Source organism: Aedes aegypti, chromosome 3 (assembly GCF_002204515.2).
Source record: "Aedes aegypti strain LVP_AGWG chromosome 3, AaegL5.0 Primary Assembly, whole genome shotgun sequence".
Classification (NCBI taxonomy): domain Eukaryota; kingdom Metazoa; phylum Arthropoda; class Insecta; order Diptera; family Culicidae; genus Aedes; species Aedes aegypti.
Window position 1 is genome coordinate 147865001 of NC_035109.1, and position 24070 is coordinate 147889070.

At 41.3% G+C, this 24070-nt stretch overlaps 1 protein-coding gene and 1 long non-coding RNA gene across 8 annotated transcripts in view; one reads left to right on the plus strand and one right to left on the minus strand.

Moving 5' to 3' along the window:
* Nucleotides 1-24070, minus strand: part of LOC110679431 — a 493829-nt gene that overhangs the window by 218981 nt on the left and 250778 nt on the right. The gene's annotated exons all lie outside the window — the stretch shown is intronic.
* Nucleotides 2463-3228, plus strand: LOC110679432. Its single transcript, XR_002502484.1, has 2 exons — nt 2463-3078; nt 3140-3228. It is a non-coding gene; the product is annotated as an uncharacterized LOC110679432 (long non-coding RNA).

The following is a 24070-nucleotide window of genomic DNA, read 5'->3' on the forward strand; positions in this document are numbered from 1 at the left end:
AATAGAATTCCTTCTAGCTGATTTTTGGCTCCCCAGGGACTCAAATTTGAACGAACACAAATGTAAACAAACCAATGGAATTCCTTCTAGCTGATTTTGGGCGCCGCAGGAACTCATATTTGAACGACCACATATGTAAACAAACCTATGGAATTCCTTCTAGCTGATTTTGGGCGCCCCAGGGACTCAAATTTGAACGAACACAAATGTAAACAAACCAATGGAATTCCTTCTAGCTGATTTTGGGCGCCCCAGGAACTCATATTTGAACGACCACAAATGTAAACAAACCTATGGAATTCCTTCTAGCTGATTTTGGGCGCCCCAGGGACTCAAATTTGAACGAACACAAATGTAAACAAACCAATGGAATTCCTTCTAGCTGATATTTGAACGAACACAAATGTAAACAAACCAATGGAATTCCTTCTAGCTGATTTTGGGCACCCCAGGGACTCAAATTTGAACGAACACAAATGTAAACAAACGAATGGAATTCCTTCTAGCTGATTTTGGGTGCCCCAGGGACTCATATTGAACGAACACACATGTAAACAAACCAATGGAATTCCTTCTAGCTGATATTTGAACGAACACAAATGTAAACAAACCAATGGAATTCCTTCTAGCTGATTTTGGGCGCCCCAGGGACTCAAATTTGAACGACCACAAATGAAAACAAACCAATGGAAGTCCTTCTAGCTGATTTTGGGCACCCCAGGGACTCAAATTTGAACGAACACAAATGTAAACAAACGAATGGAATTCCTTCTAGCTGATTTTGGGCGCCCCAGGAACTCATATTTGAACGACCACAAATGTAAACAAACCTATGGAATTCCTTCTAGCTGATTTTGGGCGCCCCAGGGACTCAAATTTGAACGAACACAAATGTAAACAAACCAATGGAATTCCTTCTAGCTGATTTTGGGCACCCCAGGGACTCAAATTTGAACGAACACAAATGTAAACAAACGAATGGAATTCCTTCTAGCTGATTTTGGGCGCCCCAGGAACTCATATTTGAACGACCACAAATGTAAACAAACCTATGGAATTCCTTCTAGCTGATTTTGGGCGGAACACAAATGTAAACAAACGAATGGAATTCCTTCTAGCTGATTTTGGGCGCCCCAGGGACTCAAATTTGAACGAACACATATGTAAACAAACGAATGGAATTCCTTCTAGCTGATTTTGGGCGCCCCAGGGACTCAAATTTGAACGAACACAAATGTAAACAAACCTATGGAATTCCTTCTAGCTGATTTTGGGCGCCCCAGGGACTCAAATTTGAACGACCACAAATGAAAACAAACCAATGGAAGTCCTTCTAGCTGATTTTGGGCACCCCAGGGACTCAAATTTGAACGAACACAAATGTAAACAAACGAATGGAATTCCTTCTAGCTGATTTTGGGCGCCCCAGGGACTCAAATTTGAACGAACACAAATGTAAACAAACGAATGGAATTCCTTCTAGCTGATTTTGGGCGCCCCAGGGACTCAAATTTGAACGAACACATATGTAAACAAACGAATGGAATTCCTTCTAGCTGATTTTGGGCGCCCCAGGGACTCAAATTTGAACGAACACATATGTAAACAAACCAATGGAATTCCTTCTAGCTGATTTTGGGCGCCCCAGGGACTCAAATTTGAACGACCACAAATGAAAACAAACCAATGGAAGTCCTTCTAGCTGATTTTGGGCACCCCAGGGACTCAAATTTGAACGAACACAAATGTAAAACAAACGAATGGAATTCCTTCTAGCTGATTTTGGGCGCCCCAGGGACTCAAATTTGAACGAACACAAATGTAAACAAACGAATGGAATTCCTTCTAGCTGATTTTGGGCGCCCCAGGGACTCAAATTTGAACGAACACATATGTAAACAAACGAATGGAATTCCTTCTAGCTGATTTTGGGCGCCCCAGGGACTCAAATTTGAACGAACAAAAATGTAAACAAACCTATGGAATTCCTTCTAGCTGATTTTGGGCACCCCAGGGACTCAAATTTGAACGAACACAAATGTAAACAAACCAATGGAATTCCTTCTAGCTGATTTAGGGCACCCCAGGGACTCAAATTTGAACGAACACAAATGTAAACAAACCAATGGAATTCCTTCTAGCTGATTTTGGGCGCCCCAGGGACTCAAATTTCCCGCATAGAAAATTACAGTTCGTCATACATTTCAAACAATAAACATCTTGTAGCGGTAAAGGTTAACATTTCATGAACAGTTTTCAATATGTCGAACAATATGAGAGTTACATACTTATACTATATAGAATGGTATGAATAACCTATAGCAAACTGTAACAATATATTGAAGTGTTCAGATATTGTGGCAACGTTTTGGGGAGATAATTGGTATCACAATATATAACTGATTTTTAACAGTTTTGCAAACGGTATTCGTGAGTCACTGCAAATTGAACACGTTTAAAAAATAAACAACACGAAAGCTGTGTATAAATTACAAACCCATGATGAAAAGTTTCAGTTTTTTTTAATATAAGGTCTGAATTTATAGCTTCCAATACTTTCCTGAATCGAAAAATTAACATTATAAACATTTGTTGAATAAGTTTTGTAAAAATATGTTTAACGCAATATAAAAACTTAGACTACCCTTTGTGTTAAATTTTCCTAGCGTGCAGGTTGTTGTGTTTATTTTGCAAGTGAAAAAAGAAAAAAAAATCTGCCAATTTTGTTCCCGTTTCTTCGGATAAAAACTAGTCGCAATTTATTGTAAACGCTTGTTTATTGCATTTTTGTTCCGGGCAGTGCCAATTAGAGTAAAACATCAGTTGGAAGATACTCTCAAATCAGTGTTGTATGCCGAATGGATCGGTTTGATAGTAAACCACTGACGATGAAGGTGTTAACGATAACGAGCAACAACAACCATCCGGACAGTGCCGATGTTACAAGGATCGAGTATCCTTGTGAAAACAAAACGCTCCTCGCTCCTCGAAAAACATTCCTCAATCTGTCCAGCACCTATGGAAATTTTACCGGAGATGTTCAATAGAATGCAGGAATTGCCGTCGTGTACCTGATCGGTAAGAGTTTTTAACTATATGATATTCTCGTATTCTGTATTTGTTTCGTTACTTCCAATAGAACCTATCATTATGGACGACACTTTCAAGGATCCACAGAGGAACGATGTCTAATAGAGCAGCCGGGTGAAACGATGTGGCCATTTAAGAAGAAAATCAGTGTTCTGAACTTAGCTTTGATAGAATAAATTCATAGCATCTAGAATCACTACGCTATGCAATAAAAGAAAAAAATATAACATGGTGTTAATTTTTTATTGAGAAATATTTGCAAGAAGTGCGTTTAGAATACATAAGGTACAAGCACATCATTACAGTATAGTAAAGGGTTGAAAAAACCATAACACACCGTTTATTTGTCATTATACATACATTACAAGTTTTATGTCATCTTTATTGGTCAACAATTTCACTACAGTTTGCAATACGGTGAATTGGGTAAAACATGGATAATATATCGACCGTTTCACATACTATCATTGAAAAATTTTGTTCGCAAAAATCGGCGTTTTTAAATGGTGACATAACTTAACCGCCTATTCCCCACATTGTTATTTGTTCAATTACAATTTGCCAAACTGTCAAAATTGTTTACGGTACGGTTGGTTTATTGTTGCTTTGGGTGTTATACGAAACTGTTTACAAATTGTTGTTAACAGTTGCGGAGAGTTTCTGAAACAGTGGCTGTATTGTTCCGGTTTATGCGGGTTGAACGACCACAAATGAAAACAAACCAATGGAATTCCTTCTAGCTGATTTTGGGCGCCCCAGGAACTCATATTTGAACGACCACAAATGTAAACAAACCTATGGAATTCCTTCTAGCTGATTTTGGGCGCCCCAGGGACTCAAATTTGAACGAACACAAATGTAAACAAACCAATGGAATTCCTTCTAGCTGATTTTGGGCACCCCAGGGACTCAAATTTGAACGAACACAAATGTAAACAAACGAATGGAATTCCTTCTAGCTGATTTTGGGCGCCCCAGGGACTCAAATTTGAACGAACACATATGTAAACAAACGAATGGAATTCCTTCTAGCTGATTTTGGGCGCCCCAGGGACTCAAATTTGAACGAACACAAATGTAAACAAACCAATGGAATTCCTTCTAGCTGATTTTGGGCGCCCCAGGGACTCAAATTTGAACGACCACAAATGAAAACAAACCAATGGAAGTCCTTCTAGCTGATTTTGGGCACCCCAGGGACTCAAATTTGAACGAACACAAATGTAAACAAACGAATGGAATTCCTTCTAGCTGATTTTGGGCGCCCCAGGAACTCATATTTGAACGACCACAAATGTAAACAAACCTATGGAATTCCTTCTAGCTGATTTTGGGCGCCCCAGGGACTCAAATTTGAACGAACACAAATGTAAACAAACCAATGGAATTCCTTCTAGCTGATTTTGGGCACCCCAGGGACTCAAATTTGAACGAACACAAATGTAAACAAACGAATGGAATTCCTTCTAGCTGATTTTGGGCGCCCCAGGGACTCAAATTTGAACGAACACATATGTAAACAAACGAATGGAATTCCTTCTAGCTGATTTTGGGCGCCCCAGGGACTCAAATTTGAACGAACACAAATGTAAACAAACCAATGGAATTCCTTCTAGCTGATTTTGGGCGCCCCAGGGACTCAAATTTGAACGACCACAAATGAAAACAAACCAATGGAAGTCCTTCTAGCTGATTTTGGGCACCCCAGGGACTCAAATTTGAACGAACACAAATGTAAACAAACGAATGGAATTCCTTCTAGCTGATTTTGGGCACCCCAGGGACTCAAATTTGAACGAACACAAATGTAAACAAACGAATGGAATTCCTTCTAGCTGATTTTGGGCGCCCCAGGGACTCAAATTTGAACGAACACATATGTAAACAAACGAATGGAATTCCTTCTAGCTGATTTTGGGCGCCCCAGGAACTCATATTTGAACGACCACAAATGTAAACAAACCTATGGAATTCCTTCTAGCTGATTTTGGGCGCCCCAGGGACTCAAATTTGAACGAACACAAATGTAAACAAACCAATGGAATTCCTTCTAGCTGATTTTGGGCACCCCAGGGACTCAAATTTGAACGAACACAAATGTAAACAAACGAATGGAATTCCTTCTAGCTGATTTTGGGCGCCCCAGGGACTCAAATTTGAACGAACACATATGTAAACAAACGAATGGAATTCCTTCTAGCTGATTTTGGGCGCCCCAGGGACTCAAATTTGAACGAACACAAATGTAAACAAACCTATGGAATTCCTTCTAGCTGATTTTGGGCACCCCAGGGACTCAAATTTGAACGAACACAAATGTAAACAAACCAATGGAATTCCTTCTAGCTGATTTAGGGCACCCCAGGGACTCAAATTTGAACGAACACAAATGTAAACAAACCAATGGAATTCCTTCTAGCTGATATTTGAACGAACACAAATGTAAACAAACCAATGGAATTCCTTCTAGCTGATTTTGGGCGCCACAGGGACTCATATTTGAACGAACACAAATGTAAACAAACCAATGGAATTCCTTCTAGCTGATTTTTGGCGCCCCAGGGACTCGTATTCGAGCGCCTACAAATGTAAACATACCAAAGGGGTACCTTCTAGCTGATTTTGGGCGCCCCAGGGACTCAAATTTGAACGACCACAAATGAAAACAAACCAATGGAAGTCCTTCTATCTGATTTTGGGCGCCCCAGGAACTCATATTTGAACGACCACAAATGTAAACAAACCTATGTAATTCCTTCTAGCTGATTTTGGGCGCCCCAGGGACTCAAATTTGAACGAACACAAATGTAAACAAACCAATGGAATTCCTTCTAGCTGATTTTGGGCGCCCCAGGGACTCAAATTTGAACGAACACAAATGTAAACAAACGAATGGAATTCCTTCTAGCTGATTTTGGGCGCCCCAGGAACTCATATTTGAACGACCACAAATGTAAACAAACCTATGTAATTCCTTCTAGCTGATTTTGGGCGCCCCAGGGACTCAAATTTGAACGAACACAAATGTAAACAAACCAATGGAATTCCTTCTAGCTGATTTTGGGCGCCCCAGGGACTCAAATTTGAACGAACACAAATGTAAACAAACGAATGGTATTCCTTCTAGCTGATTTTGGGCGCCCCAGGAACTCATATTTGAACGACCACAAATGTAAACAAACCTATGGAATTCCTTCTAGCTGATTTTGGGCGCCCCAGGGACTCAAATTTGAACGAACACAAATGTAAACAAACCAATGGAATTCCTTCTAGCTGATTTTGGGCACCCCAGGGACTCAAATTTGAACGAACACACATGTAAACAAACGAATGGAATTCCTTCTAGCTGATTTTGGGCGCCCCAGGGACTCAAATTTGAACGAACACAAATGTAAACAAACCTATGGAATTCCTTCTAGCTGATTTTGGGCGCCCCAGGGACTCAAATTTGAACGACCACAAATGAAAACAAACCAATGGAAGTCCTTCTAGCTGATTTTGGGCACCCCAGGGACTCAAATTTGAACGAACACAAATGTAAACAAACGAATGGAATTCCTTCTAGCTGATTTTGGGCGCCCCAGGAACTCATATTTGAACGACCACAAATGTAAACAAACCTATGGAATTCCTTCTAGCTGATTTTGGGCGCCCCAGGGACTCAAATTTGAACGAACACAAATGTAAACAAACCAATGGAATTCCTTCTAGCTGATTTTGGGCACCCCAGGGACTCAAATTTGAACGAACACAAATGTAAACAAACGAATGGAATTCCTTCTAGCTGATTTTGGGCGCCCCAGGGACTCAAATTTGAACGAACACAAATGTAAACAAACCAATGGAATTCCTTCTAGCTGATTTAGGGCACCCCAGGGACTCAAATTTGAACGACCACAAATGTAAACAAACCAATGGAATTCCTTCTAGCTGATTTTGGGCACCCCAGGGACTCAAATTTGAACGAACACATATGTAAACAAACGAATGGAATTCCTTCTAGCTGATTTTGGGCGCCCCAGGGACTCAAATTTGAACGAACACAAATGTAAACAAACCAATGGAATTCCTTCTAGCTGATTTAGGGCACCCCAGGGACTCAAATTTGAACGAACACATATGTAAACAAACAAATGGAATTCCTTCTAGCTGATTTTGGGCGCCCCAGGGACTCAAATTTGAACGAACACATATGTAAACAAACGAATGGAATTCCTTCTAGCTGATTTTGGGCACCCCAGGGACTCAAATTTGAACGAACACAAATGTAAACAAACCAATGGAATTCCTTCTAGCTGATTTTGGGCGCCCCAGGGACTCAAATTTGAACGACCACAAATGAAAACAAACCAATGGAATTCCTTCTAGCTGATTTTGGGCACCCCAGGGACTCAAATTTGAACGAACACAAATGTAAACAAACCAATGGAATTCCTTCTAGCTGATTTTGGGCGCCCCAGGGACTCAAATTTGAACGAACACATATGTAAACAAACGAATGGAATTCCTTCTAGCTGATTTTGGGCGCCCCAGGGACTCAAATTTGAACGAACACAAATGTAAACAAACCAATGGAATTCCTTCTAGCTGATTTTGGGCACCCCAGGGACTCAAATTTGAACGACCACAAATGAAAACAAACCAATGGAATTCCTTCTAGCTGATTTTGGGCACCCCAGGGACTCAAATTTGAACGAACACAAATGTAAACAAACGAATGGAATTCCTTCTAGCTGATTTTGGGCGCCCCAGGAACTCATATTTGAACGACCACAAATGTAAACAAACCTATGGAATTCCTTCTAGCTGATTTTGGGCGCCCCAGGGACTCAAATTTGAACGAACACAAATGAAAACAAACCAATGGAATTCCTTCTAGCTGATTTTGGGCGCCCCAGGGACTCAAATTTGAACGAACACATATGTAAACAAACGAATGGAATTCCTTCTAGCTGATTTTGGGCGCCCCAGGGACTCAAATTTGAACGACCACAAATGAAAACAAACCAATGGAATTCCTTCTAGCTGATTTTGGGCGCCCCAGGGACTCAAATTTGAACGAACACATATGTAAACAAACGAATGGAATTCCTTCTAGCTGATTTTGGGCGCCCCAGGGACTCAAATTTGAACGACCACAAATGAAAACAAACCAATGGAATTCCTTCTAGCTGATTTTGGGCGCCCCAGGGACTCAAATTTGAACGACCACAAATGAAAACAAACCAATGGAATTCCTTCTAGCTGATTTTGGGCACCCCAGGGACTCAAATTTGAACGAACACAAATGTAAACAAACCAATGGAATTCCTTCTAGCTGATTTTGGGCGCCCCAGGGACTCAAATTTGAACGACCACAAATGTAAACAAACCTATGGAATTCCTTCTAGCTGATTTTGGGCGCCCCAGGGACTCAAATTTGAACGAACACAAATGTAAACAAACCAATGGAATTCCTTCTAGCTGATTTTGGGCGCCCCAGGGACTCAAATTTGAACGACCACAAATGAAAACAAACCAATGGAATTCCTTCTAGCTGATTTTGGGCGCCCCAGGGACTCAAATTTGAACGAACACATATGTAAACAAACGAATGGAATTCCTTCTAGCTGATTTTGGGCGCCCCAGGGACTCAAATTTGAACGACCACAAATGAAAACAAACCAATGGAATTCCTTCTAGCTGATTTTGGGCCCCCCAGGGACTCAAATTTGAACGACCACAAATGAAAACAAACCAATGGAATTCCTTCTAGCTGATTTTGGGCACCCCAGGGACTCAAATTTGAACGAACACAAATGTAAACAAACCAATGGAATTCCTTCTAGCTGATTTTGGGCGCCCCAGGGACTCAAATTTGAACGACCACAAATGTAAACAAACCTATGGAATTCCTTCTAGCTGATTTTGGGCGCCCCAGGGACTCAAATTTGAACGAACACAAATGTAAACAAACCAATGGAATTCCTTCTAGCTGATTTTGGGCACCCCAGGGACTCAAATTTGAACGAACACAAATGTAAACAAACGAATGGAATTCCTTCTAGCTGATTTTGGGCGCCCCAGGAACTCATATTTGAACGACCACAAATGTAAACAAACCTATGGAATTCCTTCTAGCTGATTTTGGGCGCCCCAGGGACTCAAATTTGAACGAACACAAATGTAAACAAACCAATGGAATTCCTTCTAGCTGATTTTGGGCACCCCAGGGACTCAAATTTGAACGAACACAAATGTAAACAAACGAATGGAATTCCTTCTAGCTGATTTTGGGCGCCCCAGGGACTCAAATTTGAACGAACACAAATGTAAACAAACCAATGGAATTCCTTCTAGCTGATTTAGGGCACCCCAGGGACTCAAATTTGAACGACCACAAATGTAAACAAACCAATGGAATTCCTTCTAGCTGATTTTGGGCACCCCAGGGACTCAAATTTGAACGAACACATATGTAAACAAACGAATGGAATTCCTTCTAGCTGATTTTGGGCGCCCCAGGGACTCAAATTTGAACGAACACAAATGTAAACAAACCAATGGAATTCCTTCTAGCTGATTTAGGGCACCCCAGGGACTCAAATTTGAACGAACACATATGTAAACAAACAAATGGAATTCCTTCTAGCTGATTTTGGGCGCCCCAGGGACTCAAATTTGAACGAACACATATGTAAACAAACGAATGGAATTCCTTCTAGCTGATTTTGGGCACCCCAGGGACTCAAATTTGAACGAACACAAATGTAAACAAACCAATGGAATTCCTTCTAGCTGATTTTGGGCGCCCCAGGGACTCAAATTTGAACGACCACAAATGAAAACAAACCAATGGAATTCCTTCTAGCTGATTTTGGGCACCCCAGGGACTCAAATTTGAACGAACACAAATGTAAACAAACCAATGGAATTCCTTCTAGCTGATTTTGGGCGCCCCAGGGACTCAAATTTGAACGAACACATATGTAAACAAACGAATGGAATTCCTTCTAGCTGATTTTGGGCGCCCCAGGGACTCAAATTTGAACGAACACAAATGTAAACAAACCAATGGAATTCCTTCTAGCTGATTTTGGGCACCCCAGGGACTCAAATTTGAACGAACACAAATGTAAACAAACGAATGGAATTCCTTCTAGCTGATTTTGGGCGCCCCAGGGACTCAAATTTGAACGAACACATATGTAAACAAACCAATGGAATTCCTTCTAGCTGATTTAGGGCACCCCAGGGACTCAAATTTGAACGAACACAAATGTAAACAAACCAATGGAATTCCTTCTAGCTGATTTTGGGCGCCCCAGGGACTCAAATTTGAACGACCACAAATGAAAACAAACCAATGGAATTCCTTCTAGCTGATTTTGGGCACCCCAGGGACTCAAATTTGAACGAACACAAATGTAAACAAACCAATGGAATTCCTTCTAGCTGATTTTGGGCGCCCCAGGGACTCAAATTTGAACGAACACAAATGTAAACAAACGAATGGAATTCCTTCTAGCTGATTTTGGGCGCCCCAGGGACTCAAATTTGAACGAACACAAATGTAAACAAACCAATGGAATTCCTTCTAGCTGATTTTGGGCACCCCAGGGACTCAAATTTGAACGAACACATATGTAAACAAACGAATGGAATTCCTTCTAGCTGATTTTGGGCGCCCCAGGGACTCAAATTTGAACGAACACATATGTAAACAAACGAATGGAATTCCTTCTAGCTGATTTTGGGCGCCCCAGGGACTCAAATTTGAACGAACACAAATGTAAACAAACCAATGGAATTCCTTCTAGCTGATTTTGGGCACCCCAGGGACTCAAATTTGAACGAACACAAATGTAAACAAACCAATGGAATTCCTTCTAGCTGATTTTGGGCGCCCCAGGGACTCAAATTTGAACGAACACATATGTAAACAAACCAATGGAATTCCTTCTAGCTGATTTAGGGCACCCCAGGGACTCAAATTTGAACGAACACAAATGTAAACAAACCAATGGAATTCCTTCTAGCTGATTTTGGGCGCCCCAGGGACTCAAATTTGAACGACCACAAATGAAAACAAACCAATGGAATTCCTTCTAGCTGATTTTGGGCACCCCAGGGACTCAAATTTGAACGAACACAAATGTAAACAAACCAATGGAATTCCTTCTAGCTGATTTTGGGCGCCCCAGGGACTCAAATTTGAACGAACACATATGTAAACAAACGAATGGAATTCCTTCTAGCTGATTTTGGGCGCCCCAGGGACTCAAATTTGAACGAACACAAATGTAAACAAACCAATGGAATTCCTTCTAGCTGATTTTGGGCACCCCAGGGACTCAAATTTGAACGAACACAAATGTAAACAAACGAATGGAATTCCTTCTAGCTGATTTTGGGCGCCCCAGGGACTCAAATTTGAACGAACACATATGTAAACAAACCAATGGAATTCCTTCTAGCTGATTTTGGGCGCCCCAGGGACTCAAATTTGAACGAACACATATGTAAACAAACGAATGGAATTCCTTCTAGCTGATTTTGGGCGCCCCAGGGACTCAAATTTGAACGAACACAAATGTAAACAAACCAATGGAATTCCTTCTAGCTGATTTTGGGCACCCCAGGGACTCAAATTTGAACGAACACAAATGTAAACAAACGAATGGAATTCCTTCTAGCTGATTTTGGGCGCCCCAGGGACTCAAATTTGAACGAACACATATGTAAACAAACCAATGGAATTCCTTCTAGCTGATTTTGGGCACCCCAGGGACTCAAATTTGAACGAACACATATGTAAACAAACGAATGGAATTCCTTCTAGCTGATTTTGGGCACCCCAGGGACTCAAATTTGAACGAACACAAATGTAAACAAACCAATGGAATTCCTTCTAGCTGATTTTGGGCGCCCCAGGGACTCAAATTTGAACGACCACAAATGAAAACAAACCAATGGAATTCCTTCTAGCTGATTTTGGGCACCCCAGGGACTCAAATTTGAACGAACACAAATGTAAACAAACCAATGGAATTCCTTCTAGCTGATTTTGGGCGCCCCAGGGACTCAAATTTGAACGAACACATATGTAAACAAACGAATGGAATTCCTTCTAGCTGATTTTGGGCGCCCCAGGGACTCAAATTTGAACGAACACAAATGTAAACAAACCAATGGAATTCCTTCTAGCTGATTTTGGGCACCCCAGGGACTCAAATTTGAACGAACACAAATGTAAACAAACGAATGGAATTCCTTCTAGCTGATTTTGGGCGCCCCAGGGACTCAAATTTGAACGAACACATATGTAAACAAACCAATGGAATTCCTTCTAGCTGATTTAGGGCACCCCAGGGACTCAAATTTGAACGAACACAAATGTAAACAAACCAATGGAATTCCTTCTAGCTGATTTTGGGCGCCCCAGGGACTCAAATTTGAACGACCACAAATGAAAACAAACCAATGGAATTCCTTCTAGCTGATTTTGGGCACCCCAGGGACTCAAATTTGAACGAACACAAATGTAAACAAACCAATGGAATTCCTTCTAGCTGATTTTGGGCGCCCCAGGGACTCAAATTTGAACGAACACAAATGTAAACAAACGAATGGAATTCCTTCTAGCTGATTTTGGGCGCCCCAGGGACTCAAATTTGAACGAACACAAATGTAAACAAACCAATGGAATTCCTTCTAGCTGATTTTGGGCACCCCAGGGACTCAAATTTGAACGAACACATATGTAAACAAACGAATGGAATTCCTTCTAGCTGATTTTGGGCGCCCCAGGGACTCAAATTTGAACGAACACATATGTAAACAAACCTATGGAATTCCTTCTAGCTGATTTTGGTCGCCCCAGGGACTCAAATTTGAACGAACACAAATGTAAACAAACCAATGGAATTCCTTCTAGCTGATTTAGGGCACCCCAGGGACTCAAATTTGAACGAACACAAATGTAAACAAACCAATGGAATTCCTTCTAGCTGATATTTGAACGAACACAAATGTAAACAAACCAATGGAATTCCTTCTAGCTGATTTTGGGCGCCACAGGGACTCATATTTGAACGAACACAAATGTAAACAAACCAATGGAATTCCTTCTAGCTGATTTTGGGCACCCCAGGGACTCAAATTTGAACGAACACATATGTAAACAAACGAATGGAATTCCTTCTAGCTGATTTTGGGCGCCCCAGGGACTCAAATTTGAACGAACACAAATGTAAACAAACGAATGGAATTCCTTCTAGCTGATTTTGGGCGCCCCAGGGACTCAAATTTGAACGAACACAAATGTAAACAAACCAATGGAATTCCTTCTAGCTGATTTAGGGCACCCCAGGGACTCAAATTTGAACGAACACAAATGTAAACAAACCAATGGAATTCCTTCTAGCTGATATTTGAACGAACACAAATGTAAACAAACCAATGGAATTCCTTCTAGCTGATTTTGGGCGCCACAGGGACTCATATTTGAACGAACACAAATGTAAACAAACCAATGGAATTCCTTCTAGCTGATTTTTGGCGCCCCAGGGACTCGTATTCGAGCGCCCACAAATGTAAACATACCAAAGGGGTACCTTCTAGCTGATTTTGGGCGCCCCAGGGACTCAAATTTGAACGACCACAAATGTAAACAAACCAATGGAACTCCTTCTAGCTGATTTTGGGCGCCACAAGGACTCGTATTCGAGCGCCCACAAATGTAAACATACCAAAGGGGTACCTTCTAGCTGATTTTTGGCGCCCCAGGGACTCGTATTCGAGCGCCCACAAATGTAAACATACCAAAGGGGTACCTTCTAGCTGATTTTGGGCGCCCCAGGGACTCAAATTTGAACGAACACAAATGTAAACAAACCAATGGAATTCCTTCTAGCTGATTTTGGGCGCCACAGGAACTCATATTTGAACGAACACAAATGTAAACAAACCAATGGAATTCCTTCTAGCTGATTTTTGGCGCCCCAGGGACTCGTATTCGAGCGCCCACAAATGTAAACATACCAAAGGGGTACCTTCTAGCTGATTTTGGGCGCCCCAGGGACTCAAATTTGAACGACCACAAATGTAAACAAACCAATGGAATTCCTTCTAGCTGATTTTTGGCGCCCCAGGGACTCGTATTCGAGCGCCCACAAATGTAAACATACCAAAGGGGTACCTTCTAGCTGATTTTGGGCGCCCCAGGGACTCATATTTGAACGAACACAAATGTAAACAAACCAATGGAATTCCTTCTAGCTGATATTTGAACGAACACAAATGTAAACAAACCAATGGAATTCCTTCTAGCTGATTTTGGGCGCCACAGGGACTCATATTTGAACGAACACAAATGTAAACAAACCAATGGAATTCCTTCTAGCTGATTTTGGGCGCCCCAGGGACTCGTATTCGAGCGCCCACAAATGTAAACATACCAAAGGGGTACCTTCTAGCTGATTTTGGGCGCCCCAGGGACTCAAATTTGAACGACCACAAATGTAAACAAACCAATGGAATTCCTTCTAGCTGATTTTGGGCGCCCCAGGGACTCAAATTTGAACGACCACAAATGTAAACAAACCAATGGAATTTCTTCTAGCTGATTTTGGGCGCCCCAGGGACTCAAATTTGAACGACCACAAATGTAAACAAACCAATGGAATTCCTTCTAGCTGATTTTGGGCGCCCCAGGGACTCAAATTTGAACGACCACATATGTAAACAAACGAATGGAATTCCTTCTTGCTGATTTTTGGCGCCCCAGGGACTTAAATTTGAACGAACACAAATGTAAACAAACCAATGGAATTCCTTCTAGCTGATTTTGGGCGCCCCAGGAACTCATTTTTGAACGACCACAAATGTAAACAAACCAATGGAATTCCTTCTAGCTGATTTTGGGCGCCCCAGGGACTCCAATTTGAAAGACCACAAATGTAAACAAACCAATGGAATTCCTTCTAGCTGATTTTGGGCGCCCTAGGGACTCATATTTGAATGAACACAAATGTAAACAAACGAATGGAATTCCTTCTAGCTGATTTTGGGCGCCCCAGGGACTCAAATTTGAACGACCACAAATGTAAACAAACGAATGGAATTCCTTCTTGCTGATTTTTGGCGCCCCAGGGACTTAAATTTGAACGAACACAAATGTAAACAAACCAATGGAATTCCTTCTAGCTGATTTTGGGCGCCCCAGGAACTCAGTTTTGAACGACCACAAATGTAAACAAACCAATGGAATTCCTTCTAGCTGATTTTGGGCGCCCCAGGGACTCCAATTTGAAAGACCACAAATGTAAACAAACCAATGGAATTCCTTCTAGCTGATTTTTGGCGCCCCAGGGACTCGTATTCGAGCGCCCACAAATGTAAACATACCAAAGGGGTACCTTCTAGCTGATTTTGGGCGCCCCAGGGACTCAAATTTGAACGACCACATATGTAAACAAACCAATGGAATTCCTTCTAGCTGATTTTTGGCGCCCCAGGGACTCATATTTGAACGAACACAAATGTAAACAAACCAATGGAATTCCTTCTAGCTGATTTTGGCGCCCCAGGGACTCATATTTGAACGAACACAAATGTAAACAAACCTATGGAATTCCTTCTAGCTGATTTTGGGCGCCCCAGGGACTCAAATTTGAACGACCACAAATGTAAACAAACGAATGGAATTCCTTCTTGCTGATTTTTGGCGCCCCAGGGACTTAAATTTGAACGAACACAAATGTAAACAAACCAATGGAATTCCTTCTAGCTGATTTTTGGCGCCCCAGGGACTTGTATTTGAGCGCCCACAAATGTAAACATACCAAAGGGGTACCTTCTAGCTGATTTTGGGCGCCCCAGGGACTCAAATTTGAACGACCACAAATGTAAACAAACCAATGGAATTTCTTCTAGCTGATTTTGGGCGCCCCAGGGACTCAAATTTGAACGACCACAAATGTAAACAAACCAATGGAATTCCTTCTAGCTGATTTTGGGCGCCCCAGGGACTCAAATTTGAACGACCACATATGTAAACAAACCAATGGAATTTCTTCTAGCGGATTTTGGGCGCCCCAGGGACTCAAATTTGAACGACCACAAATGTAAACAAACCAATGGAATTCCTTCTAGCTGATTTTGGGCGCCCCAGGGACTCATATTTGAACGAACACAAATGTAAACAAACCTATGGAATTCCTTCTAGCTGATTTTGGGCGCCCCAGGGACTCAAATTTGAACGACCACAAATGTAAACAAACGAATGGAATTCCTTCTAGCTGATTTTTGGCGCCCCAGGGACTTAAATTTGAACGAACACAAATGTAAACAAACCAATGGAATTCCTTCTAGCTGATTTTTGGCGCCCCAGGGACTCGTATTTGAGCGCCCACATATGTAAACATACCAAAGGGGTACCTTCTAGCTGATTTTGGGCGCCCCAGGGACTCAAATTTGAACGACCACAAATGTAAACAAACCAATGGAATTCCTTCTAGCTGATTTTGGGCGCCCTAGGGACTCATATTTGAATGAACACAAATGTAAACAAACCAATGGAATTCCTTCTAGCTGATTTTGGGCGCCCCAGGGACTCCAATTTGAAAGACCACAAATGTAAACAAACCAATGGAATTCCTTCTAGCTGATTTTTGGCGCCCCAGGGACTCGTATTCGAGCGCCCACAAATGTAAACATACCAAAGGGGTACCTTCTAGCTGATTTTGGGCGCCCCAGGGACTCAAATTTGAACGAACACAAATGTAAACAAACCAATGGAATTCCTTCTAGCTGATTTTGGGCGCCCCAGGGACTCATATTTGAACGAACACAAATGTAAACAAACCAATAGACTTCCTTCTAGCTGATTTTGGGCGCCCCAGGGACTCAAATTTGAATGACCACATATGTAAACAAACCAATGGAATTCCTTCTAGCTGATTTTGGGCGCCCCAGGGACTCGTATTCGAGCGCCCACAAATGTAAACATACCAAAGGGGTACCTTCTAGCTGATATTGGGCGCCCCAGGGACTCAAATTTGAACGACCACAAATGTAAACAAACGAATGGAATTCCTTCTAGCTGATTTTGGGCGCCCCAGGGACTCAAATTTGAACGAACACAAATGTAAACAAACCTATGGAATTCCTTCTAGCTGATTTTGGGCACCCCAGGGACTCAAATTTGAACGAACACAAATGTAAACAAACCAATGGAATTCCTTCTAGCTGATTTTGTGCGCTCCAGGGACTCAAATTTGAACGATCACAAATATAAACAAACGAATGGAATTCCTTCTAGCTGATTTTGGGCACCCCAGGGACCCAAATTTGAACGACCACATATGTAAACAAACCAATGGAATTCCTCCTAGCTGATTTTGGGCACCCCAGGAACTCATATTTGAACGACCACAAATGTAAACAAACCAATGGAATTCCTTCTAGCTGATTTTGGGCACCCCAGGGACTCAAATTTGAACGAACACAAATGTAAACAAACCAATGGAATTCCTTCTAGCTGATTTTGGGCACCCCAGGGACCCAAATTTGAACGAACACAAATGTAAACAAACCAATGGAATTCCTTCTAGCTGATTTTGGGCACCCCAGGGACTCAAATTTGAACGACCACATATGTAAACAAACCAATAGAATTCCTTCTAGCTGATTTTGGTCACCCCAGGGACTCAAATTTGAACGAACACATATGTAAACAAACCAACGGAATTCCTTCTAGCTGATTTTGGGCGCCCCAGGGACTCAAATTTGAACGAACACAAATGTAAACAAACGAATGGAATTCCTTCTAGCTGATTTTGGGCGCTCCAGGGACTCAAATTTGAACGAACACAAATGTAAACAAACCAATGGAATTCCTTCTAGCTGATTTTGGGCGCTCCAGGGACTCAAATTTGAACGACCACATATGTAAACAAACCAATAGAATTCCTTCTAGCTGATTTTGGTCACCCCAGGGACTCAAATTTGAACGAACACATATGTAAACAAACCAATGGAATTCCTTCTAGCTGATTTTGGGCGCCCCAGGGACTCAAATTTGAACGAACACAAATGTAAACAAACGAATGGAATTCCTTCTAGCTGATTTTGGGCGCTCCAGGGACTCAAATTTGAACGAACACAAATGTAAACAAACCAATGGAATTCCTTCTAGCTGATTTTGGGCACCCCAGGGACTCAAATTTGAACGACCACATATGTAAACAAACCAATAGAATTCCTTCTAGCTGATTTTGGTCACCCCAGGGACTCAAATTTGAACGAACACATATGTAAACAAACCAATGGAATTCCTTCTAGCTGATTTTTGGCGCCCCAGGGACTCGTATTCGAGCGCCCACAAATGTAAACAAACCAATGGAATTCCTTCTAGCTGATTTTGGGCGCCCCAGTACGTAGCCCCAGAAGTCATTCAAGTCATCGTGCAAAAGTTTGGTCACCCCTTAGTATGGTTTATCGTGCAAATGTTTGGGTTCAGAACTTGCTTGAAACACGAAAATTATGTGAAATCCCCAACCTCATTATTTACGTTTAAATATGCCATAGATAGACTAATGAAAATTATCGAAAACGGCAGAGATATTGACAAAAATGATGTGCATGCGTCATAGGTGTCAAAATATTTAAGAGATAAGATAAACTCATAGACTTTTGAATGCACAACACATCTAGAAAGATTCGCGAATTAGGCGAAACTGACAAAATATACACAATTTAAGAAACTATAGCGTTGAAATTGTAGCTTGATTGTCTATTCACTGCACTTGAACTTTTCCCCTATCGATAATTTAACTATTCAAAAAACGCAAATTTGTAGAAGACGAAACTTCACCTCATGCAAAACCACACACTGTATTGATTACGCCTGTGTTTTTGTTTATCAAAGTGATGGGCGCATCTGAAATCGAAATCGAAACACGGCGAGAGTAAACGGCGACACGGCAAACAAAAAATAAACAAGGCGTACATGGCGGGCCTCATTGAAACCAAAATGTAAACACGGCGCAAAAGTAATAGGCGACACTGAAAATAATATCGATTACAGGCTCATAACATTGGGCGATACTGGCATTATCGAGTACTTTTTAGGCGAAACCTTTAAAGATTATTTGGTGGTATTGATGAGGATTTTAAAACTTGGTTTATGAAATATGTTTTAATGTGAAAAGTTTAAAGTTTGAGTACATTTTCTCCAATTGGGATTTAAAATTGCATATGAAAATTTCATTGATTATTTTCTCATTGTTATTGATTTGTCAGATAGGCCCTAATCGCGAATTCCTCTAGACATGTAGCAGAAGTAGCAAACTGTTTCTCCTAGCCGACATAAACAATGCTACAAGGGACCAGCCTCGGCAGGGATAATCCTCTGTAGCTGATCGGCACGCCTTAGGCGCTGTATTTCTAGCATAATGCTCCGCTGTTTTCTCCACACCAGCACAGTTGGGCCACGCAGAATATTTTGAGTACCCGACCCTAGCCAGGTACTGCCTATAGCAACCATGTCATGACAGAAACTGCGTCAGGTAAAAAAACACTTCTCCATGGTTTCTTTTATACCAGTCTGACACATATGGTATTACCCGATGGGCATGGGTCCATCTACCTTTATTGGAGTTATTCTATTCCCCTCTGGTACCTCTTGGTTGAGCTTGAGCTTGAGCTTGATTGGCCGCCCGTGGTTGTTACTCCAGTATCGCCAGATCAGCTGCACTTACACAAGGAACCAACCAGATTACTGCTTGGGATTAACAGGCACCCTCAGTGTATAAGTTCTGGTGATCTTCTATGTTTAGGCAACAATAGAGGTCCCCAAGCAAACTGCCACGAACACCAACGCACAATCATTCTTACACAAGTCGATTTCCGCAGAATGAAAACGTATCGATGTTTGTTTGATGTCATTGAGCTTTCGGTCAACGGCAGGCCAACAAGGAAGTGGTTGCTTTGCAGCAATTCTGTTTATATTTGGATTCTCACAGCAAACAAAAGCAATGTTGTGACAGTTCTCACAGCAAACAAAGAAAATTTTGTCAACATTGCACTACTACGCAGGCAATTGGATTGGACTATGGTGCCTGCCACGTCAGAATGCAGACCAATGAGGGGAAGGGGAAGGAATTGATGATGCAATCAACTGGCTCCCACGGTTGACCGTATATACCACTGCGTCAACGCCATTTCATATGGGAAGGGTGGAAGGGTGGGGTAATTTTAATGGCAGAGAGGCTTGCTGGTTTGGTTAGCAGAAGGCATGCTATAATGATGAACGAAGCGTAGGGAAACGGTTTATTTCTGTCCGTCTCGGTTTCTAACAGATACATCAACTGTGATATATTAAGAGTGGTAGATAGAAGCAAGTGAAAGATACAACTGCAAAGTACGAGGAAAGGGACGGGGCTGGGATTGAACTCTTGACCTTTTGCTTATGAAGCAGAAGCGGTAGCCATTAGACCACCAACCCCGTCTCCCCTCTGGTACCTCTTGGTTGAAGCATTTAACATCTCCCTTGATTGGCCCGATTGGCGTCATCCCGGCTATGACGCACACGGCCTTTTTAGATATCGTTCGGTATGCGCTTGCTCATTATCAAAAATCCAATCGATAGTGCAAAAAAAAAAAACTAGCTGATAATACATAAAAACGCGTATTGAGAAGATTCGTAAAAAATAATTAAATAGGGAGCCGGATCCAATTCTTGGCACTTTTGATTCACTTCGGCAGTGAGGTTTTTTGAAAGCTTCAGAGCTCATATTTAGCCACAATATGCGTCGTACTTAAGCGCTTCTTATTGCAAAGTTTCAGACAATTCGGCCGAGAAAAAAACCCCATGCCAAAGTGTCCAAGTAGCTCTGCACCCTATGCATATACCGAGCTAAAGTTTGAACCTAAATTCAAAACTAAAACAGTTAGCCTTGGTATGTTGTCAGGTTGGTAAAATAATCAACGGGCCAAATACAAGAAGAATCTTAAATCCCACAGCGGGCCGGATGCGGACCACGGGCCGTGCATTGAGAAGCCCTGTCTTAACCTTCCTAAGGTGTTCAAAAAAAGTTACGTTTAAGGTGTTCGGGTCATATTGACCCGGATTTGACCTAAGCATTTCGTAGCCGTTTTTTAACCAAATGTAAATGTTTATATACTCAAAATTATCGTCTTGGCTTATATTTTGAGAATCTAACTACAAAACTTAGTTTGTTTGGAATTGGCCGCACAAAACCGGTGCCGAAGGAACCAAGGTTTTTCCATTTTTGAAAAAGCATTTGTAAGAGTTAATTTTTCAGGGCACTACTGGTTACCAAATGGCCAAGCGGCCAATCTCGAAGGCCATTGAACGGTTCCCACGGCATCCGGATTAGTGGCCAATTTATGTTTTTGATAGAATCCACCCGTGCGGCACATCAAATTTTGTAGAATTTTATAAAAAATTGAATCAAGACGTTGGTACCTGAGTATGGCAATATAGTCCACATGGGTTACCATGGCAGATTCCCTTGGGGGTCCTGGGAAAGTGACCAATTCAATCATTTGATAGAACCATATCATGCGACCTATCAAACTTTTATGAATTTCGTGAACAAAATGACCAATTCATACATTTGATAAAATTGAGTCGTGTGAAATACATCAAAACATGTTGAATTCCATACAGAATTCATCAGAGTTATCTTCAAGTATCAAAAGCAACATTGACCATTGGTTCCGTAACATGTTCCGGAATTCCCGGAAAAGAGGTCAATTCGTTCATTTGATGCAAGCACATAATGCAAACTTTTCCGAATTTCATACAGAATTTACGTTACCTTAGTAAATATTGGTTACCCTGTGGTTCCGTAACAGGTTCCGGGATTCACGGATAAGAACCAAATTCAAGCATGTTGTGGAAGCCATGTGGTACATCAGAATTTTTAGAATCCATGTAGAATTTATCAGATAATTAAATTTTCAGTTATCTAAAGTAACATTGGCCACCTAGCGGTTTTGGAATAGTTGCATGATTCTCGAATAAAAGGCCAATTCATTAATTTGATAAAATTGCAGAAATTTGCAGAATTCCATAGAGAATTCATCAAATAAATCTTCAGTTATATAAAGTAATACTGGCCACCTAGCGGATCCGTAACAGGTTCCGGAATTCCCGGATAAGTGCCAAATTCAAACATTTGATAGAACTAAACCGTAAGACACATTAAAATTTACAGAATTCCGTACATAATTCATCAGAGATATATTCAGTTACCTAAAGTAACATTGGCTTAGTGGTTCCGTAACAGATTCCGGGGTTCCCGAGAAAGTGATCATTCCAAACGTTTCATAGAGTTGAACCGAGCGGAATGTAAATTTTCTTAGAATTCTTTTAGAATTTATCAAAAATATCAACAGTAGAGGGGGAGGGGGGTAACTTTGACCAGAGTAGTGTATGCTCCTTTGACTGTGACGCGACGCATGCCCCTGCGGGAGCGGGTGGAGCAGTCAGGATTAAGGCTAAGTAACCCGTCATTCGTTTTGGAAACAATGATGATTTTTTAGCTCGCATTTCAAAATGATAAAACACAGTCTTGATAGTTTATACTGTACGTGCTAACATGCATTAAGTATGCTGATGCTTTTTCAGCTGTGTCAGTGCAAAACCAACTGATTTTCTTTGATTCGAAATTGTGAGATGAATTACCAACAATCATCAACGACGCGTACAAATTTCAATGACGGCCTACTACGCCTTAATCGTGTCAATTGCGTTGTTCGCGTAGTGCTGTGGAATAGTGATAGTGTATTGTACGCGTAGAAGTACAAAAGTATATATTCTTTTATATTCAACTAATCAAAACTTTCTTCCAGTAATGGTTTGAGATATCAAGTAAGTTCAAAATTAATATTAATGTATTTATTATCATATATTACCATGTATTCATATATTACCAATCATGCTCTAAATTGTCGAATTGAGCTCATCCTCCTTTGCACCCTACCCTATTAACACAATTTCCCTATCCCGTGACGTCTATGAAGATAGTTTTAGTTCCCTGTACCTTCTTAAGTAGACGTTAAACTAATATTCCTTCCCTTCCCCTAGCGATTGTAAGGACGTGACCAGGTGTACAATGTGATGCTTGTTTTGTTCATTTCTATTATGTAGGAAAAGACGTTCATCCCAAACGTTTTTTTTTTGCGACGGTACATATGGATTTCTCAAAACCGATAGAGCTGAGCATTGTACAGCCACCCATGATTTGTACAGTTGTTAAAAAGGATGGAAATAAATCGTCTCTAGTGACAAACAACACGGTAATCAAACGGTCTAAGAGGGCAGAAGCATGATTTGAAAACCTCACCACGCGCGCATTGTACCGACATAAGGAGCATCCGATGCAATGTTTGTCGTGGGACAAAGAGTTTATCGGATGCTGTTACAAGTAGCGATCAACTTGAATCATGGCGCATTCGCGCTTTTATTTTCCGTTAAAACCATGCCCGAATGATTTTAGAATCAAAAACAATATATCCGAAGGGAAAACAACAGATAACAATGGAACAATCCTCAGAATGATAAAACTATGGCACGCGAACACATAATTGCTAGCCCACACACAGAACGATGCATGAATTGCGGAGCGTAGTTTGTTGTGCTATCTTAACTACAAAAGGTTAACCCTCAAAGCCCCGGGACAGAACTTTAATTTTCAATCGACTGGTGCTCAGAAACAAATAAGTTTAACGAAATGCGGTTTTCACTATGATCGATGGGATGAGTTAGACTTCTTGCGAGTGAGGTTTTCAAACGGGAAGTTTAGGTCAGGACATGTTCTTCAACCGGAAATAGGTGTTCCCTAGTCACATTTTTTACAACTTTATCCACGAAACCAATATTATACGATACATTTTAGCCATTTTTAGTCAAGGCTAGACTATATCATTTGGTTTATTTTCTTGTATGGGACGAAAGCCGGAACCTGGT